We start from the raw sequence: 21,864 nt of genomic DNA, 5'->3' as shown, positions 1-21,864 counted from the left end.
TCGGTGGGAGTCCCCGTGCTCTTTTTCGCGTTGGAATCGTTGATTCTACGTCCTCCTAACATTGTCTGACTACTTGAGCGGCTTGAGCAAAACTAACGAGGCAAGACTTTGCGTGAATGATGTGACGTGCGGCGATTCATTTCACGTGGACGCCGCAGAATGGGCGCTAAAGCCTGACTCCCACGATGAGATTCTGCTCGCTATTTTCAGTCGCGACGTCGCTCGGACTGCAGAAGCGTGGACCCTATCTGAGATGGTGGATGTCGATATTGAAAACCGCAAGTAGAATCGGGCATTACAAGTCGGTGATGGCCACTGGTAACAATGATCACCATCTTCTTGTATATGTTTACACTTAGCCTACTTACCCCAACCAACCTTCAAAAGTGTTTTGAGGCCTGCCTGCACGTAGTTCTTATCACAGTTACCGGGTCAAGGTTTCGTTTACGGGCCGCTGTCGTTTGAACGAGCTGACGACAAAAAGCAGCCAAGTTTGAAAGAGCAGACGACAGTTCGAACGGATGCGCAAGGGAGTGCGAGCAAGAAGCACCACGTCCCGCGTCAAGAAACCACTCGAATGTCACGTTGTCGGCGTCTGTGTGAGTCTGCATACTCTTTTTCGCCTTGGGATTGTCGATTCTACGTCCTCATCGCAATGTCTTACCACTTTAATCGCCTGAGCGAAATTATCAAGGCTCGTTACGCCGCTAAACTTTCGGTAAATAATTTGACGTGCGGTGATTCATTCGCATGAACGCCGCAGAATTGACGCCAACACCATGATGAGATTCTTCTAGCTATTTTGGGTCGCGACGTCGCTCGTGCTGCAAAAGTGTAGAAGGAAGCGGCGATGATCGACGTCGATACTGAAGATCGCAAGCGTGAACAGACCAAGCGTAACAAGTCGGTGATGGCCACCGGTACCAATGATCAACATCTTGTATCTACTGTTTACACCAAGCCTAGTTAAGTCTTTTGAGGCCTGCAATTACTTCTCATTGCAATCCCCGCGTCAAAGCTTGGTCTACGGGCCGCTTTTGTTTGAACGAGCAGACGACGAAAAGCAGACGAGTTTGAAAGAGCAGACGAAAGTTCGAACGATCAGGCGGCCGTGTGAATTTGAAGACGCACTGAACTCGTGAGTGGTCCGGACAACTTGGCGGTTTTCTGTCGTTTAGGTTGGAACAAAGCAAATACATCTGGCGACCACAAAGTGTTGCCCTCACACGCAATCGTAGTTCGACAGCGTCTGGTTTGGCCTTTTCACGGCTACTATCTACGTTCTCGGACGAACGGAGGAAGCAAAAACACATGAAAACTGATCTTCACACCTTTCCAGACCCTCTTGGTACAGCCACACACCGCAGCATTTTGACGAGAAGGCAGGCTTTTTTTGTCTCGTTTCTTCCAAAGGAACACAGGAATGCATGTCTGGCAGGGCGACTTCTGCCCACCGCCCCAGATCGGAAGTGCGTCCGGCGCGCCACCACCGCGGCGTGACGTAGGGGAGTTGAGTTCGTGTATAATGAGGCTAAAATGCCAATTTCCCGAAAAGGTGTGTCTATAATCTGAACTGCAGGTTTCTATATTAAAGGCCAGCTCCAAACAAATTTGGGGCATGCGACTGCCCTCTTGGGCCGCACGTCTGCCTCTCTTGTGACCTCACGCCACTGGAACGCACGGGAAATTTTGAACTTTTCATTTTTCTTTCGTTGTCTTCTCAATAACTGTTCTGAATTTAGAAAAAAAAAACTAAATAGCACGTTCAGATGGGCAAAAACAGCATATTAAAAGAAAAATAGTTAGGTTCAGTAGCTCAAAAAGACTGGCACGGTACCCTTTTGTCGGGGCAGAATTGCATGCCCAGGGAGCCGTCTATGAAAATTTTGTTCATATTGTGGGTGTATTCATATTAATGAGACACGACTGCAGCTAATCGATTTATTTAAACGGTCCAGAATTTTTAACAAAAGAGAGCTTGCGTTAGGACAACTAATTTTGCTATTTGCTTTCCATGCTCGGCAGACAATAGAAATAAGTCTGCCCGCACGATGAGGCGGATAATTACAGGAATCTTTTAACTTTTGTATGGCTCATAGGGGCAGAAAAACCCAGGCTCTAAGCTCCTTACCCACACCCAAATCGCATGTGTGGCATTTTTTGGCTTCACTAAACACTGGTTTGTTTCTAAACATGAGTTAGTTACTGTATGGTGATGAGATACATAATAATGAGGCAGGATTGCATAGATAATACATAATAATGAGGCATGATTGCATAGATAACCATTAAAACAGTTGCAATTACGTCGCCAGCTGTCGAGAAAGAGGTTGGTCTCAATCTAGAACTTACATCTGGGTGGAGGAAGGTCAAACTTCTTTCCTTTACCAGAGATGGCAAAACATAGAATGCAGCCATGATCAAGACATCTAAAATAACAAAAGTCATCATGGCATTACAGCAAACTGCCTATTCTAGGCATAAAATGGATTAAGGACAAAGGCAATGAGTGAAAGCTCTAGAAAATACCCCCCAATTTCGCTCAAGAATGAACCTAAACCTATTTGTGCACTATGCCGTACCATTTTCGGGACCAGCGTCCACTCCTGCAGCACGACCGTCGAGGTCGTCGAAGAAGGCGGCAAGGTGCCGTTTCTTTCTGGCGGCCTCCAAGATGCATAGGCTGCTGTTGGACAGCCCCACCACCAGCTTGTCTTCTATTGTGCAGCCTGTTGCTGTCGTGAACTCCTGTTGAAGCTGAATGAACAAAGACAAAAAAAAAGAAACATGTCAACATACATTTAAACATTCCTTTTGCAACGCTCCAGATTCACACCTCAAGAATACTTACAAAGGTGCCGCACTTAAAAGCAGGATATTTCTCCACGATTTCCGCCACACTCGGGTTTTGGCTTGTCACCCACAAAGTCCGTGTGGGAAATGTCCTTGTCAAGGAGTCCGCGGTGCAGGCAGCATTAGGGCTCGTCTTTCGCATCTCCTTGTCCATGCCAAGGACGAGGCCCTGGAGACTCTCCTCGTCTTCTCCATCGGCTGGCAGCCCGATATTCTGCAATACATTACAAGAAAGTAAAGAATTAATATCAAAACCCATAAATGTTAAAGATTATTTTTTGAACGATATTGTCGTACGGTCCCAGGCCTTGTCACCCGCTATGGCTTCGAGTCCCTTGGCACTCTTGCCTGCTTCTGCTGCTTCCGTGGTGGAGCCCCATCTTCGCCGTAACCTTCTTCCGTCATCTGCCGAAGCTTCACACGTTCACGCTTCGCTTTGAAGCGAAGTGCGAAGCGCCAGGAGTCCTAGGTGCACACACGAGAGAGATTGTAAGAAACAATGATTCAAAAGTATATGAGCAAAACTAAATACAACTACTACCTCCAAGTAAGCAGGACGTTTTCAGATAACAACAGAATATGCCCGGTGCTCATTTTTAATTTTGAGTAGAAAAATATATATTGTTGCCTTAATGCTGCAGAGAATAAAACCTTGAGAAAAAAAATTTGTCCCCAAGAAAAAAATTTAGAAACACCTGTTCAGTCCGGAGTGTTTTCTGAGGAAAACACAAGGTGGGATTTTCAGCCAGCTCTCCCCAAAAATCTGTTGAGGCTGCAGGCCTAGAAATATTTATTGACACAATAATTACAGATAGGTAGTATCAAAGTATTTATCACGAATTATGGCGATCAGTATTCTGATATAAAAAAATCGCGAATACGGTACATTGCGCAATACTGCCTAAAGTTTATTATTTCTTTTCCTTTGCATCTATACAAGCTGGGGCTTTCCAACCTTGCCAGCGTGTTGCCCTGTATTTGGTTAGTCTTGGCGAGAAAAATTGCTGTCCTGGTCAGCGGGAAAATTAAAACTTTAAAACTTTAGCAGCTCCCATTCCTGCTGGCCGTTTTTTAGGGAGCCAATAACAATGTGGCTGGCCCAGTGCAATGCCCGTTTTAACTTGTGAGAGAGACGCAAGAGCTGAGAAACTCAACCGGCTCTGTGCGTAATAGAGTTCCCAGTTGTTAGGAATTGCGTCAGAAGCGATATCTAGCAAAATAAAGGTACCATTTCATTGCTCTATCAGCCTCATGCTATAATCAAGGTTTTATCTTTTCTGTGGTTGAGTGGTTGCGCTAACATCGAGGAAATACAGTACTTTGTGTGTGCTGCTCGAAACCACTTGTGTGAATGCATGCATATTTCCTTGTAGCTCAGATGATTGCATAAAATCTTAACTGCAATGTTCAGCCCCCCCCCCCCCCCCCTTCTCCTTTTCCTTTCCCATTTTGTAAATCCTGGCTACTCCACTGGCCATCGGAGCGGCGATATGTTCAAATACAGCCCCGGAAATACATTTAATATTCCACTCATGCTCTCGGTGGCGACAAAGTAAACACAGAGAAAAGAAAAAAACACTCAAGCAGCTCCTTATGTGCAGTCGTCGAATAGCTCAATAAAGTGCAACTTGATTTGGGACTAATTCTGGAAAAACTTGGTCATGGATTCCTTGTGGAGTGCAAAGAGTTTAGCAGGCATGCAGCTAGGATTTCATTTTGGGACAGGGGGCACACCCTCGGCTAACATGCTTTGCCCGTGTTGGGGAATGGGCACCGTTATTCCATTCCAATTCCATTCCGGGGAATTAGAGGTTTCAATAATTTAATTCCTTTCAACTCCTAGGAATGGGGACACTATAAGCCCATTCCCACTCCTGGAATGGCTGAATGGTTCCATTCCATTCCTCTAATTCCTAAATGTAAACATTGGCACTTGACAGCTACATTGTGTTGCCGGCATAAGTAGCCTAAAGCTGAAATTATCAAACGCACAGACAATGGACCCTCTTCCAGTAACCTTCTGCGCATGCGTTCACTCCTGCAGTCGCCATTTTCGCGGGACACCGGGACGTGGTGCCCTGCGAAAATGGCGACAGCAATATTGTCAGCATCTATCTTCGCCCGTATTTAGTCTATTTTGACGCTTTGTTTTGTGTTATCGGTAGTAGGGGGTATAAAAAGTACTCCAAACTTACACAACGGCACGATGCCAATGTGTTCTGACGGGCGGAGGCATGTTAGGCTGCTCTTGATTTGTAGTTAGCAGACAACTCCCCAGACGGCGCTCCTTACTCAAAAAAGCTCCATCCCAAAAAAAGAAAAAAGCTAAATGCCTCAAAAAAGCACTCATTTTACTAAGCGGAGCGCTGGTGGCACAAAGTGTTTATTTTCATTGTGCTGCAAACACTGAGAAAGCCCCTTGATATGTGTATGCTTGTTTAAGACATTGGTCTCGGGAACACGTGAACGCAACATGCAGCAAAACATAAATCCACTCATTTCCTTTTTTTTTTTTTTTGCAAACTGGTTCTGAATTTGGTTTTTAGGACATACGTGGCCAGCGTGTTTGTTTGGTAAGACCATAACAATATAGTTTGTGCGTGGTGCTATAAATAACCTATATTACTGTATTCTTCAAAAAACTGCGCAACAACACGGCTAGTACGCTGCTGGAAGTGACTCCATGCACAGCGGCAAGAAAGCATCCCGACAAAGCGCAGCCTCCATGGTGCAGCACGAGGGATTGTAGAGATCATGTCATGAAACCTGCTTTAAAATGCACAAGGTCACGCTTCTTTTACAAATCTCGATATTTCTGATCATATTCAATTCAATTCTTTAAGTGTTTTCCAGGCGATCAATAGAACGTCTGCTGGGCTCAAATATACATTTGTTCAATGCGGTTCGTTCATTATACGGACGTAATGGGTTTATAACCTGTCATTTGCTGATCATCTTGCTCATAATTCGGACATGAGCCAACGCTTTTTACCGAGTGCGCGTCCGAAGTATTTACTTACAAGGACATTCAAGATGCACTCCGCGAGCCCTCAGTTGCCGGTGTTCTGCGGTGACCGAGGTGCCTGGCTTTAACAGAAATGAGGTTGTATGTACCGGTGATGCCGTAAGGACCAATACATTGGGTAAGCCTTGCAAAATTCGAATTCCAATCGAACATACCTCAAACTGGGCATGCGAACGCAGTTTCACAAAATGTTTTATGTCACTTCTCTTTTTTTTAGAGAGCTCAAGTGGGAGGTGGTGAAATAATAAAAATAGTGCAAAAATGGCGGCCTTGCAATTTCTTTGTCCTATACTGGATGTTCGTCGTTTGCACACTGGTTCGTAAGCTTCGCATTCGGCGTCGACAAAGCTAACTTCGCATCAAAATACAATTAACGGGGTAATAGCGAACCGTTCAAATTGACATTCTCCGTCTCTCCTCAAAACCACCGTCCAACCGACCTCTCACCGCCTCAAACAGGGTCCAGGACAAGGAGCACGAATACAGACCAGACAGCTGAGACGTGCAGAAGCCAAAACCTAAGTAACAGCTAGCACCCAGCTCTCCTTCTCGGTGGCCATCACAGCAACAGTTGTACCTCGTCTGGCGCGGGACTATCTTTTTGCAAGTCTAGTCAGTTCGGTCATGTGCCAAGAGCGGTCACAATAGTCTACTTCACCTTACGATGGACCACAACACAGAGAACGAGAGCCGTCGAAATAAATCCAGTGCCTTCTGAGTGTCCCATGACCCTGGGGCAACGCGCCGTGCGTGTAGTCCTGCTCAGGATTGCCTGGGGTGACTCGTAGCGTCCGTAGCGGTCCATCACAAGGTGAAACAAAGTATGTAGAGACTAAAGTCAAAGGAAATGAGCGGGAATCTGCTCGTTTGCTTGTAACCCTAACCCACTTGAATGTAAAACATAAAACAAGCATCGGAACAAAAACCAACGGCGGACTTGCACGTAAAATAGCAGTATAAAAAAACAAGCGTCGGAGCAAAGCGCAAGAGAAGAGAGAAGTGAATCTAGCTTTGTTTTAATGCCGAAGTAAACCCACCTTTCGCACTTCGAAGGAGTGCGCGCAATTGAACATGGTGTGTTGTTTAGCGGGTTGGCCGCCCGCTAAACAACACTCCTCAAACTATAAGAAAACAATAAACGATCATCTTTCGGCGGCGCGTCAGTCAACGAGTTATGATAGTTCTGCGAGTTATAAGTAAGCCCCGCTCCCAAATCTCAGTACATCTGCGCGCGTGCACTCTCCATGCCGTTGCAAAAAAGAAAAAGGACGATAAGGAGACATGCATGGCTGTTTCTTTCATTGCCGTTTCTTTCGTTTCTCTTCCTTGGTGCTTGGTTTCTTGTTTCGCTCTCATGTAACGCCAGTGGCCAGTGAAGCTCGTGGTCGCCTGCGCGTCTGTAAAAGACCCCCCCCCCCCCCCCCCCTCTGCTCTTTGCTTTGATGCTTGTTTTTTGTATTGCATTTTTGCCTCTAAGTCTGTTAAGACTCCACGCGGGCTGGCAGTTTCCCGCCCATTTTATTTCTGAGAAACTGACCAGCTGACTGGCTCAGTTTAGCTGACCATAAACCCTAAACAAAAAAAAAAAAAGAAAGAAAGAAAGGGAGAGTTGGGTTTATTCTATTTTCATTCCACTCCATTCCGGGCAAAAGGCATCTAATTCCATTCCCATTCCGTTCCGGGGTCACGAAAACGCGGAATGATCCCGGCATCATTCCAACTCAGGAGTGGGAACTCCTCAACACTGCTTTGCACACCATTTGTTTAAAGGGCTACAGATTTGCCTAACAGGAGACAAGCGTTCGAATAAAACTGCAGCTAGTTACTCACATGTCCACTTTCTGTGGTGTCTGCAAGCGTTGGGAACGTATCCACAAGGCACTTTGCAGCCTTCTCATACAGTTTATCTGAGTACCTGCCAAATAAAAAAGTACATACATACAATCAAAAAAAATCTCAATGCAAACTTGCACTAATTACAATTCACTATGAGGGATTTATATAACTGACAAAAATTGTATTTCTGCTACTACTACAAATATAACTTATGAGCATGGCAAGACCTTTCAAAAAAGATTCCAAAGACACCAGAAGGTCTTCCAAACGTCTACTGGAAATGAGTTCAAAATTTTCAATTACAATAACCCCCAAGGTTGTGTCAAGCTGGAGACCTATCTGTGACCATGTACTAGATGTAAAAAAAGACCATGTAAATAGACATTAGAGGTAAAAATATTATGTTTAAACACATACTACATAAACCGATCTTGAAAATAAAGCAATATATGTTGTTAAATGCATCTGAGTATTGCTCCCTGATTTTAGGTATCACTCCCTCCAGATTTCTTCTACTTCAAAGCAACTGGATCTACAACAGCCCATTCACTATATGGACATGTGGAGAGAGACAGATAAGACAAAAAGGAAGACAAGACGGAGAAGTTAACCTCGAGTACTCAGTCCCGGTTCGCTACTCTGTTCTGGGCGAGAGAGATGTTTTGGACATTGCCACTCTGCCTACTTGTCATGCCAAGAAATGTATTCAGGGAGGGAAACTGGAAACTGTTCTTTATGTCCACAGCAGTGACTTACAGTAAAAGATGTATATACATCCTTGCATATCACCTAGCCAACCGCCATCGTTTTGGGTAAAACCAGTTTTCCCAAGATTTGTAGCCATAAAAATTTGATGGCACAAGCGAAGCACATGCAGCTGCAGCATGCGTGATTGCAGTGGCTTCCCGCTCGAATCAATCCACCGGGGGCACCATAGATCATTGAACATTGAACATCGAGCATTGAACAAAGAACCCTATGTGAAGGAACTTCTCCAAAGAATGGTACCTCGATTTTAAATTTTACGAAATTTCTCCAAACTTTCTGGATGTTTCACATCTCTCCCGTATTCAGGAGAATGCAAAGATATTTCTCATTGAATGTATCACTCATTTTAAACTAAGTAGTTAAATTCAAGTTTACTCGTTGATTGGGTCATTTTTTTGCATCAACTAAGTCGAACCTGACGGACCAACAAAGTAAAATCCCACATGACCTCAAAAGGTTAAAGATTGGCAACTGGCTTCAGCAACGTGCTTAGCAGTTCAAGCCACCTATCGTGAGCCTTCTAGGAGTTCTCAGACTTTGACCCATCACTCAAAGTGGACTTACATTTTCACTGCCATAAATATGTACTCACGACCCCACAGCTTCAATAAATGTAAGCGTACAAAGAAAAAACCCCTGTCCCTCCACACCTCAAAAGAATAAACAAGAATATTGAAAGCATATTAATTTCGGTTTTTTGAACAGCTGTCTGAATATGTAAATGTAACAAGCAAACCAAAACATGCATATTTGCTGATTTGAGTTGTTATAAAGTAGGAGTAAATTTAGACCAACTTTTACTTACATATTATACAGACACAGATCGTGGTAGATCCACTGAATAAGTCTGCTTCTGCAAGCCACATAGTGGCCTTTAGTATGCTTCTGCATTGCCTGCGTGATGTCAAGTGGCACGGGAGGAAGCTTGTACTCCGACGATTCTATGGACGGAGCTCTGGACGTTCCAGGGTCATCTTGGATGATGACGTACATGATCCTAGATACATGAAATGAAGTGGAAAGATTGCTTCCATCAAAATAGTTAACCATTTACAATATAAGCATGCCCTCGATTTAAATATTTCTTAAAGGAGTATAGACGCTATGGGTCGTATCTTGTTTACTAAGAAATGTGCACACTGCATCACAATTAATGACATATAACTTAGAACTTCCCAAGACACAGTAAATAATTTGTAACTGCATTAATTGTACCCAATGGTCTCAATTTCTATTGCTGGGAGGCAGGATCTTGGGATGATGTCACAGATCAGTCCGGGCCTAAAAGATTTGGATGCAGAGGCAGAGGCATTCACGGTTGCAGCACATTGAGTGTACATATCACAAAACAGGCGCACATCCCTAAGACACCAGAGTTGTAGAAGCAGCACCATCAACGGTGTGTAGTGTCTAGGACTAGTTGTGTGCCAGGTGCCAAGTGTCTGCCTGAACGAACTTTCGCATTGATGCCTTAGCAACATCTCCGTCAGCGTTTCCAGTTCATCAGCCCTGCCTTTTAGAAGTCGCATTCTTACGTAATGCCTTTCATTGAGATGCCCACGTCAAAGTGCAGTCTCTGAGGCGTTTGTGACATCCACCTTGACATTCTCAGATTACCGGTTGTGTGGTTTAGACGTAGCACTCTTCATAGATGTAACCATGTGCTAAAATGAGGGCAGACAAAGCAACTGCTATGTCAATACTTTAGGAACCCATCTGGCCGCCATAATAATATGTTTAACTGACCTGTGGTGTCACCTCAACCTCCTGGCTCCCAGCAATAAAAATAAAAACCACTAGGCAGAAACAATGTACTACTAAATAATTTGCAATGTCTTGGCACAAGTTGCACGCCAGGATAAGCGACGTCATATGCATCGCTTTGAGTAAAAATGCAACCGAGAAATTGGTGTCTCCCTCGTTTAACAGTAGGCCCGACCCCACCATCTAGTTTTGCTAAGCCACCGATAAAACGATTTTTATTATGTGAACTTCAGTCTTTCTGTACGTACAACATTGCTGTGGGCCTGTGCACGCAGTGCTTGAGATAGCACAACATGTCTTGTTCACCGCTTCCTTCCTCCTGAGAACAAAAGCTATGGCAGCGCAATAAATGCACCAAATGAATCGTGAGATTGATCTAATAGGCCCAGATATGCTAGATGTAAAAAAAGAGGCAAAAGCATCAAGAGTGTCCTATGAATCAGCAGCGCTGTCGTGCAAAATGTACAGAAAACTGACGTGGTGGCGCCGATGCCGTTCGCTTTGGAAAGACTTGCCACTATCAGGTTCATTGAGTCTCAAATTGACTGACACGAGAGTAGGAAACATGGGCATGTTTGTATTTTTCTTGGCTGCATCAGTGTTCTGTACTGCCTCAAAATTTTTCTCACATGCATCTTCCTCGTGAAGCTCTCTATACTTTATCAACACACTCAATGCTCATGACTAGCAAACCTGTGCGATGTGAATCCAACGTTCTGTGTGCATCTTTGGCGCGCTACAACGAAGGCCAATTAAATATTCTCGTGGAAATGGGAACTCCCGAACAAAGCAAGCTGAAATGTCTGCTATCCCAACTCGTCGCATATTACAAGATACATCTTCCTACAAAACTTGAAAGTATAAAACAGGGAGGACGAGGACGGGAACAGGACATCTTTCATTTAGCAACAACATAGAATGGCACAACAATAAAACCGCCCCCCAAGGGTCTCAACGTTCTCAAAGATAGAAAGGAGATACTAGTTATAAAGGAAAGGGAATACACTAATTAAAAAATTTTGAAAAGCACATCAGTAATCTAGTTATCTCCGATTGCTTAGAAATCAACCTTTGTCATAGTCAGTGATAATGCAGAATTATTGTTTGCAGCCCAAAAAGGGAAAATGTAGTATAAATATAAGAGTTTAAAAAACTATAGCGTCACAACTAGGTGTCAATATTCTAGTCATTTGTTGACGTTTACACGCGGCTTCCCGTTCTTGAAGGTCGGGTTCCGCCGCTCGCTTCGTACGTTTACGTTGAACTTCACGGTCCCGAAGCTCAGGTTCTGCTGCTCGACGTTCTCGAACCGCCGCTGCTTCACGTTGTCGTAGTTCAGCATCCGCCACTCGACGTTGACGAATGGACGCCGCTTCTCGTTGCCGTAGTTCAGGGTCTGCCGCTCGCTTCAAGCGTTTGCGCTCAGCGTCGCGTGCCCTTTGCTGCGCAGCTTTGTCTTCAGTGGACGTAGCGCTGCTGTTAGTTTGTGGGCTGGTGCTGACGCTTGCTTGCGCCAACCCACTAACTGACGGGACTGTTGCTTCCATCACACTTCATCGGAAGGACGGAGTGAAGTGGAGTCAACAGCGGTGAACTGAACGCGCGGAGCGCGCTACCGCTTATTATATTCACACTTGAAGGAGAGGAGACTAGAGGAGGAGAGTTGCGCATGCGCGCGCGGTGTGAGTAGAAGCGAACGCACAAGAAGTGCACGCAGCTGGTAGAGAGAGAGAGAGAGCGGAGAGAGTAACGCGCAGCTGTTTTAAAGAGGGAAGGAGGAGAGTGGCGCATGCGTAGTGTGAGTGCGGACTACGACGCCGCGGGACATAGACCCGAGCAAGAGATTCTCCGCATCTAAAAATTTTAGAGAACAGGCTTACCTGACAGAAAAGTAAAAAGAAAAACAGCAACTGGTATTCTTTATCTACGGCGCCTGTCTGCTAAGAACGCACTTTGACTGGCGCAATAACCGACAAATGGCAGCATCAGCCCTTGCAGCTCACGCGGCAGCTCAGTAACCGCCCGGTCGTGCCAAAAGCAGCCGGCATGTAGCTGAAACTACTCGACCAACCATCGGCTTCATTTTTTTCAGCGTGCATTTTTTGTATGCCATTAGAAACAAAACAGAAATTCTGCACTGGCCATTATAGAACCGAAAAATCGCACACCGCTTATCATTCGAAACTCCCGTACGCTTAGGCGTGACGGGGGGCTACTGAGCTGCCGTAAGCCACCGGGGCCGCTGCCGCCGTCTGTCGATTATTGCACCAGTCAGACAGAGGGTGCGCGGTTAGCAGATAGGGCGTAGGTAGAGCTTATCTGTTATCTCTTTTAGAGCGCAACTCTTAGGCGCCCGTTTTTGCGTTTCACGGCGTCGCAGTCGGCGTAACCGCCCCGTTGAACTTAGCGGAAAATTCAATTGGTGTTGAGGTAACGTGACGTCAATTTACCCGCTAAATCTAGCGGCGAAACTGAATTTGTTTACCCGTGACGTGACACGAAGTCATCTGACGTAATATTAACGGTGACACTGAATTGGTTTTGTTTAGTAGATATGGTTTGTATATTATGTTTACCAGTAATTGTGCGCACCAGAAGTTTTACTGTAAAATAGGCTATCCTTATTTTATATTATACGTGTCGAAAGTATTTGATGGGGCATCAAGATTACTTTTAAAAAGTTCACCAGGATATCTCTGCCTTTTAGGACGTATCTACATGGGGAACCCAAAAGTAACCGGAATAATTTTCTGGACGGCGGGCCGTTCGTAGTGCCAGCTTCCGCCACTAGCAACGCTAAGCGTAACGCTTCAGGGTCAGTTTTCTGACCGGCTTTGTCTGCTAAAATGTTCCCTTTAGCACTTAAAAACCATTTCTCGTTTCATTACTTTTTTTTAACAATATCTGGTATGAAGGACCAGCGCGCAACCACAATATTTTTTTTTTTAGGGAAAACGGTGGCGAGACTTTTGTAATATTTCATACAGCTTACAGAAAAGGTGCTATTAAGATATCGCAAGTCTACGAGTGGTTTTTGTCGGTTCAAGGCGGGTGAATATTGATCAATGACCAAGCTTGTTCAGTGAGACCCTCTACCTCCTCAACTAATCGAAACATCGAAAAATTCGGGAATTGTTCCCTACGAGTTTGTTGCTACTGGTGAAACTGTTACCAGGTGTCTTACCTGGGAGTTTGCGAAACGTGCACTACTTGGCGAGGCAGAAATGCCCTGTTTCAAGGGGGAGGAGGAAGTGGTGGGACCATCACGAACAATGCCCCGCCACACACTGCCTTGTCAGTTCAACAATGTTTTGAAAAATTAAATGCCACCGTCCCCCCCTCCCCCCTTCGCATGCATCGGATCTCGGCCCGTGTGACTTTTTTTTTATTCGCCCATATGAAAAGCGTCCGAAAAGTAGAACGTTTTAACGTGAAAGGATGTTTGGCTCGTTGTTCGGATTTCGTAAAGCCAGATTAAGTGAAGCCGGATAAAGTTTCCCCGTTAGCTTTAACGGGAAAATTGACGTAACCTGGCCTCAACACCAATTCAGTTTCGCCGCTAAATGTAAAAGAAAAATGATGTCACGACTGACGTCACGGCTGTCACGTGGCCTCCGCAGAAATTTAGTTTCCCCGCTAGATTTAGTAGCAAATTGACTTTACGTGACCACAAAAATAAAGGGTCCCCGCTAAATTTAGCTTGGAAATTTATGAAACATGACGTTGTGTTACGTCGCCTACACACAAATTCAGTGTCCTTCTTAACTCAGCGCAATAATTGACATCATGCGACATAAATGTCAGGGACCTATACACAAATTCAGTGTCCCCGCTAGGTTTAGTGGGAATATTGACGTCTCGTGATCTAAAGAAGTTCAGTTTCCCTGCTGAATTCGGTAGGGAAATTGACGTCACGACATACGATTTCTCGTGTCCTCAACACAAAATCAATTTCCCCGCTAGCTTTAGCGGAAACATTGACATCACGTGACGTTTAAACCAATTCGATTTCCACGTTAAATTCAGTGTGGAAATTGATGTCATATGCCTTCATGTCACGTGGTTTGTTGTTGCTGACCTCGTGAAGCCGGTTTGAGTGAAGCAGGATTAAGTTTCCCTGATAGATTTAACGGGAAAATTGACGTCATGTGACACATCATAAATGCAGTTTCCCCGTTAAATTGAGCGGGAAAGTTACGTCACGACTTCGTTTCACGTGACGTATACACAAATTTGGTTTCCCGCTAAATTTAGCGGAAAAACTGGCGTCATAACTTTAGTTTCCTCGCTAAATTTAGCAGGAAAAATGATGCCACATCACTTCGTGTCACATAACCTATAAACAAATTCAGTTTCCCCGCTAACTTTAGCAGATAAATTGATATCAGGTGACATGATGTCACGTGAACAAAACATAAATGCAGTTTACCCGCTAGATTTAACGGCAAAATTGACATTACGTGATTTCAACGCCAATTCAATTTCCTCGCTAGATTTAACGGATATACTGACGTCGCATGACCTACACAAATGATGTTTCCCCGCTAAATTTAGCGAGGAAATTGACGTCACGTGACGTATACACAAATTCAGCTTCCCCGCAAAATGTTGCGGAGAGTCTACATTGCGCCACGAGCTGCCGCTGTCTCGAAGCGCTTGTGATGCTAGAACGCTCCACGTATCCAACAGAATTGCCTATCAATTCCCCAAACATTTCTTTGAGTGTGGAATGCCCTTCGAAATATACATTTCAAAAACGAGAAAAGATTTTAAAGCGCTTAGGGAAAAATTTGCAACATGCCGCTATAACCTTAGCATACGAAGCCGGTTGGCAAACTGAATCTTATGGGGTGCCACGAAGCGCTGCTAGCGGCGGAAGCTGGTACTACGAACGTCCCACCCTCCAGAAATGAATTCCGCTTACTTTGGCTCCCTTTTCGTATTTTTATGCTACTAAGGTTTGTGCCTAATTATCCGTGGTGCGTGTGGAATTCCGTTTAAATAATAATGTTTGGGCTTTGCAGCTACATTCTGTGCCTATTTAATTTTTGGGAAAATAAGAGAGCAATATGTATTCACTGCGCTCCAGTTATATTTTATCTACTTAGCGTAGTTAACAAAATGACTGAACCATATTGCATTACTTTTAATTTATTACTGCGTCTTCCTCGATGCAATTAAAATTAAAATGTGAATATTCAAGGTTATTTTGAAAGTATTTATACTTTGGAAGGTGTTTAAATTTAGATGTTAGATTATATTTTCACCTGGTCCTAACTGTACGAATAAATGAAAATAAAATCGACTTCTAGAAACCCCTAACGCATAAAAAATATCAAGGCCCTCGCCATTTTCAGCAGATCGACAGGGTGCACAAATCCTGTTTTCAAAGTAATTGCAACAGCTGAATTATGAAGAAGCCACTACGACTAAAATTATAACGAGCCAATTAATTTTCATTTCTTATATGCGCAGCCCCTTTTCCTGACTACGTCGTGTATCCAAGGCTTCTTGAGGCAAGAGGACTGAACGGTGAAAAGTTGCTCTACATTCAAGAGAACATAATTCTAAGGATGGAGAAAAGTTCAGTGCTCGCAGACAACTTAATATTTCGCGAAACCATTGATGGAACAACAGTCGACACATTTGTGAGTTTCATCTTTTATAAAATATACTACGTCTATATAAATTAAGCTAAGATCTAGTATTTTTTTCAGGGTCATATCTACATTTTCATATATATACGTATAGCTGCGTTACTCACCACCAAGCGCTGGAGTAAAACGCTAAAAAATTTGATCAAGAGAAGTACATACAGCATGTCAACATGGTGTCCGTAAAACTAGTATTTTTAGATGATGTATACGATGGCTTTTCTAGTGCCAGCGATTTGTTTCTTTTCATTCCAGAGCCTAAGTAGCACTATCCAACATGAGCGGGTTTTGTTGCACAAAATAAAGTTTTCTGTGACCGTAATTTAGTGGAGCCCGGAGCTACTATTTTATACCGAAGAATATATGTGCTTACTTTGTGTATACAAAGTAAGCACAATCCAGCCGTAAGTGCGATTTTTTAAATAAATATTGTAGAATGGTAAAGCAGCAATGCATACAGTCAGCAATATAGTTTCGGGTCTAAGATTCATTAACATTGCAGAACGGAAAGTAAATACAAAAATCTGCCGAAGGCTTTTTCGGAATAGCAAATGTTTTCTCCTTTTTGGGTTTAAGTTTTTTAACTAGGCAGAACAAGCATAGAAACGGACTTCTGCAAACAGGGTGCACTTATAAATAGCTGATATGGCACTGCCACTTGCACGACCGAGTCTAAAAAAAAGAGGAAGAAAAAAAGCGCATTTGTCTTCCACACAAAGAAGAGATTTTCATCACTGCATCTATGCTTCCTTAATTTACCGTTTGTTGTTGTTTTCTTAACCTTCCAGTCCCAATTATCACCGCACTTACTGTCACGTGAAGGCACAGGGTCTAACCCCTATCTGTCGAGTTCTATTAATTTGGATGTTTTCCTTTAAAAAAAAAGGTTGTGATTTTCAAAACTTATGGTTGGTCCTTGTCTGCAATGTTTGAGATCATGGAGTACGCATACAATCAGCCGTATATCAATCAATCAATTTATTTCCTCTCCATCTGAGAGGGGAAGGCAGGGAAAAAAGCAGCATGTCGCTACTTGACGAAGCCCCCGCCTCCCCTTTACATCCGCAGAAGAAACACAACATATGAGTGAAAAAACAATGCAACATATATAAAAACAGATAATCGAGCGCTTGCACAGGACAGTAGTGTCAATTATATACAGTGCGAAAGAGTTAAACAAGGTAAACATAATTCAGAGTAGCACACGCTTGCTCCAAGAGTTTAGTAATGAGCACATGCACTACAATGCACATTGACTTTGAAAAATATATACGCAACTGCCTCTGCACCTTCAAAACATGACAACACCTATTCAATAGATCACTCAAATAGGTCACGAATTTCCTTTTTGCTTGTGTCGGCCACGGAAATTCCCTTTGCCTCAAGGTTGTTTAAACTTCTTGGGAGAGTAAAAGCCCAGTCTTGCGAATGGGAGAGTAAGGCCCAGTCTTGCGAATGACGAGTGCTGTATGTTGCGTCTCGCGACTCCAAACCTGAGACTGAATTAAAAACGCTAATAGGGTTGTTTAATGATCTTTTATATTACATCAAAAGCTTGTAACTATAGTAATTGGTGATTTTTAACGTGTCAAGCTTTTTAAACAAAGATTTTGTGGAGTGATCATACGCTACATTACATATTATTCGTATTGCCCTCTTTTGCATTATAAAAAGTCTCTGAACGTTCGTTTTCGTAGTGGTACCCCAAACCAAGAAACAATAATCGAAATATGAGCAGAACAGGGAGTGATATAAAAGCAGCATTATCGAGGGGGGTAAGATATTACTGTATTTATATAAAACGCCTACAACCTTCGAGAGCTTTATGGTTGTGTCCTGCACCGTCTCATCCCACAGCATATGTTCATTAAAAGTTACGCCAAGCACCTTAGCATTTTTTACAATTTTCACATCTCGTGAGGCAAAAGAGAGCCCTCCCGGCAGGCTGCTGGTGCAGCTTGTATTTTTTGCGCGGAAAATAATTGACTTAGTTTTTGAAACATTTATTGTTAATGAATTTGCGGTGGTCCAAACGTTTAGACTCTGCAAGAATTGATTTGCTTTTCTTATAATGACGTCAATGTTAGTTCCAGAGAAAAACAAACTTGTATCATCTGCGTATATTATGTAGTTGACGCTATCATCTAAGTTCACTATGTAATTTATAAAAAGATTGAAGAGAAGGGGCCCGAGAATACTCCCTTGCGGTACACCTGTCTTTATTTGGCGCATGTTTGAACGCTCCCCGTCAATTTCAACGTACTGATAACGGTCTCGCAAATAGCTTTCGATTAGGGTCAGGGCAACACCCCTGATGCCACAAAGGTCCAGTTTCTGCAGTAAAGTTTTATGATTAAGGCGATCGAATGCCTTCGAAAAATCGATAAATATGCTTAATGTTAGCAGTTTGTTTTCGATGTTTGTAAGTATCATTTCTTTCTGTTTTAGTAGCGCCAACTCTGTCGAGTACCCCTTTCGGAAACCGAGTTGACAAGGGGTAATAATTGAGTGTTTTTCACAGAAAGCATATAGCCTCATGTGCATAATTTTTTCTAGTCCTTTGGAGAATACCGGCCATACAGACACAGGCCTGTAATTACCCACGTTGTTCTTATCCCCTGCCTTGTGGAGGACGGACACCTTGGCCACTTGCATTCTTTTAGGAAACACCCCATCCTGAAGGGCGAGGTTATAAATGTGGGTCAAACAAGGGGCGATAGAATGAATTACACGCTTTACAGGCCCGATCTGAATGCCATGCACGTCGTTACTTTTACTGTTTCTAAAATTGTTATATACTGATATCAATTCACTGTCGTCAGTAGGCAGAAGAAAAACACTCTCCAAAATCTTATCGACTAGGTCACAAGCATTGACAGAGTGAGCGCTGTCAACTAAGTCCACAAAATGATTATTGAACCTGTCAGCCAACGCGGCGCCAGTTATGCACTCGCCGTTTACAGTAATCGTTTTAATTGAGTCACTACGAGAGTGAGGTTTTACTAACATGTTCACTTTTTTCCACATGACATCCGTTCTAGATTCACCCTGAAACATATCGTAATGGTATGTACGCTTTGACTTGCGAATAGCGCTAGTCACCATGTTCCTTTGAATTTTAAATTCGCGGAGGACGCCCAAATCTCTAGTGTGCAGAAATTTATTATAGAGCGCATTCTTTCGATTCATCATTCTAATTATCTCCGAAGTAACCCACGGCTTGCGTGATTTCTTATGCACTCGACACTTCTTGTAGGGAAAGCACCGGTCATAGATATTTGTAAACGTTTCAAGAAAGAGATCATATGCCTGGTCAGCTGAGTCACAGGAAAAAACCGCACTCCAGTTTGTAAGTTGTATTTCCTCTTCAAAATAGTTTAGTCTTCTTGAACTTATATCTCTGTGAAAAGTGTAATTTGTGTTCGAAGACTTTTTTGACCGAATTTTTAGATCGGCAAACAAATAAATTGGCAGGTGGTCACTGATTGTGGCCCCAATGACACCAGCAGTTAGGCGTGAATCATCAATATTTGTTATGAACAAGTCTAGAAGCGTTGCATTCGTATTATTTGCCCGAGTTGGTTGGGATATTGGACAAAAGAAACCGTAGGAATTACACAATGACAAAAACCGCAATTGTCGCGGAGATGACGTCATCATATCAATATTAAAATCTCCGCCCAAGTAGAAGGTGACATTGTTTTCACCCATGAACATAAAGAGTTTTTCAATGAATTCCAAAAACAAGTCTATATCACCATTTGGTGGACGATACATAACAGATAATATAGATTTTGAACTTTCTAAAGTCAGAATTTCAAAATCATTTGTAACAGTAGTCAACTGATCAATGACCGTACATTCGAAAGCTGTTTTTGCGTAAATACAAACACCACCCCCGCGCTTTAAACCGCGATCCATCCAAAGGGTCCATCGTCTCATCAGAACGGCACCAATCTCGGTTAACATAAGCAAATCAAAAGAGAAACCAAAATCGTCTAAAAAAATATTCAACTCATCAAACTTGTTCCGTGCTGATTGAATGTTTAAATGAAACAGAGAAAGGGGAGTAGTAGAGAGGGCGCTGAATTTTCGCCCTACTTCGTTGGGCAGTGGGTACACTTTTTTGTTCATGTTATAATGGTAAAAGGACATTGTCTCGATTCGGGTTTAAAATACATCGATTGGTGAATGGCAGACATGTGAAAAAGGTAGGCTCTGACAAACAGGAACATCGCAGACCAAAAAAGAAAAACAAAAAAAGCAGCAAGCAAATAAAGACCAGTAAAAACAGGTTGATGAACGGAGACCGAGACATGACACTCACCAAGCGAACCAGGACCGGTCTTCCCTAATCCCCATCGACGGCAGGACAGTACGGAGAAAGACGAGTAGGAGTGGGAGCCGATGCTCGGGGGCCTATTTGTCCTTGGTTCTTTGTTGCCTGGAACTTTGCCTGATCGGCCCCCTCGTTTCCTTGGAACAGGTTTTTGGTGTAGGACCAAGCTTGGAGCTAACCACCGGAGCGGCTGCCCCCGCTGGCGAAGCGGTCGCCTCCGCTGCTGACTGCGTCGGAGTGGCTGTGTCCTCCGAAGCATCGGCTTTGGTGTGTCGGGTTTCCCTTGTTCACCAGCCTCCGATTCGTCACGAACGTGTGGCTCCGACTTCTCGGCCCCGGGACCCACCACCGCCTCTGCGGCCACTGTCGGCTCAGCCGCTACCGCCGCCGTCACCGCCGTCGGGTTTTGCTCGTTGGTCTCTTCCGTCTCATCGTGGCCCATTAGTTGGATGTTTGCCGGGGTGGTCACCTGCTTTCTTGCCCTGGATGCGTAGGTTGGAGCACAGTCGTCCTCCGTGTGTCCGACTTCCCGGCACAGCCTACACCAAGGAGCCCTGCATTGTCGTCCCATGTGGCCCACCTGCCTGCAGCGCAGGCAAAGGGGCGGCCGGCCAGCCACTGACACAAGGACCGGGTAGCCGGAAACTGTCGCCTGGTGCGGCAGCTCATCCCTGGTCAGCCCGTCGCGAAGCGAGAGAGTAACGATCCTGGTAGAAGTTTCAATCTCGTACTCGCCACCCGGCGCCCGCCACATCTCTCGTCGAATGTCTTTGATCCTGCCGAAGGATCGGAAAACGGCGCTCACCTCTTCGTCGTTCACGTAGGTTGGCAGCCAGTGCACCCGAAGCGATGCCTCGGTCACATTAGGGTCGACGACGACGCATCTCCTTTCCTTCACAGTCAGTTCCCCGAGAGAAGTAAGACGATCCCGTGTTTCCACGTCGTGAAGCGTGCATACCCATACGTGATTCAGCTGAAAGGCGCCAAGAGCCGCCACATTCTTCATCCCGATTGCGGCGTCCAGAGATCTGGCAAAGTCTCCTATCTTGTAAGGTTTGACCCTAGGGTCGCCGTGCAGGAAGACGGTGGTTGCAAGTCGCTTGCCCGATGGGAGAGCCGGGAGGGACATCCTGTATTCCCCTCCCGGCTGGCCAGTCCCATCCAAAGCAGCCGCTCCGTTGATGCTCATATCGTCGTGCGTCTCTCGGGGAGCTTTGAAAAACACGACCGTCCCGTACAACTTTCAGACTCCCTTTAATAATAAAAGTAATAATTTTATTTGACACAAGAATACACATTGAAATTAGCTGGTCCTCGGAAGCAAAATGTTTGTATTTTGAACCAAAGGGGCACCAAAGCACTATTCACCACTATAGAGTACTGTTAGCAAAAAGAGAATAAACAAAACAAATTACGTTATAAAAGAATGACCGCAGTGAAGTAACAATGAATCTTTTGAGAACATATCACACCATTCACGTACTTTTTATCACTGGAACCACGTAATAATTAAGGTCTTATAAATCTTTTTGTACGTCTTAGATTGTTTTGTTTATTTCAGATGTAAAATTCTTTCTGTGGCAGCTTTTACGTTAGCTCTCGTGTCGGCTTGCCACTCTACCCAT

General features: G+C 44.1%; 1 pseudogene; it reads left to right on the top strand.

Annotated features, from left to right (window-relative positions):
* LOC115309935 overlaps positions 1-21,864 on the top strand; it is a 110,553-nt pseudogene that overhangs the window by 24,107 nt on the left and 64,582 nt on the right.

The sequence above is a fragment of the Ixodes scapularis genome, unplaced genomic scaffold, assembly GCF_016920785.2.
Source record: "Ixodes scapularis isolate PalLabHiFi unplaced genomic scaffold, ASM1692078v2 PGA_scaffold0__279_contigs__length_252992795, whole genome shotgun sequence".
Taxonomy (NCBI): Eukaryota; Metazoa; Arthropoda; class Arachnida; order Ixodida; family Ixodidae; genus Ixodes; species Ixodes scapularis.
The sequence above is the reverse complement of the archived record's forward strand: the minus strand, read 5'-3'. Positions and strand labels throughout refer to the sequence as shown.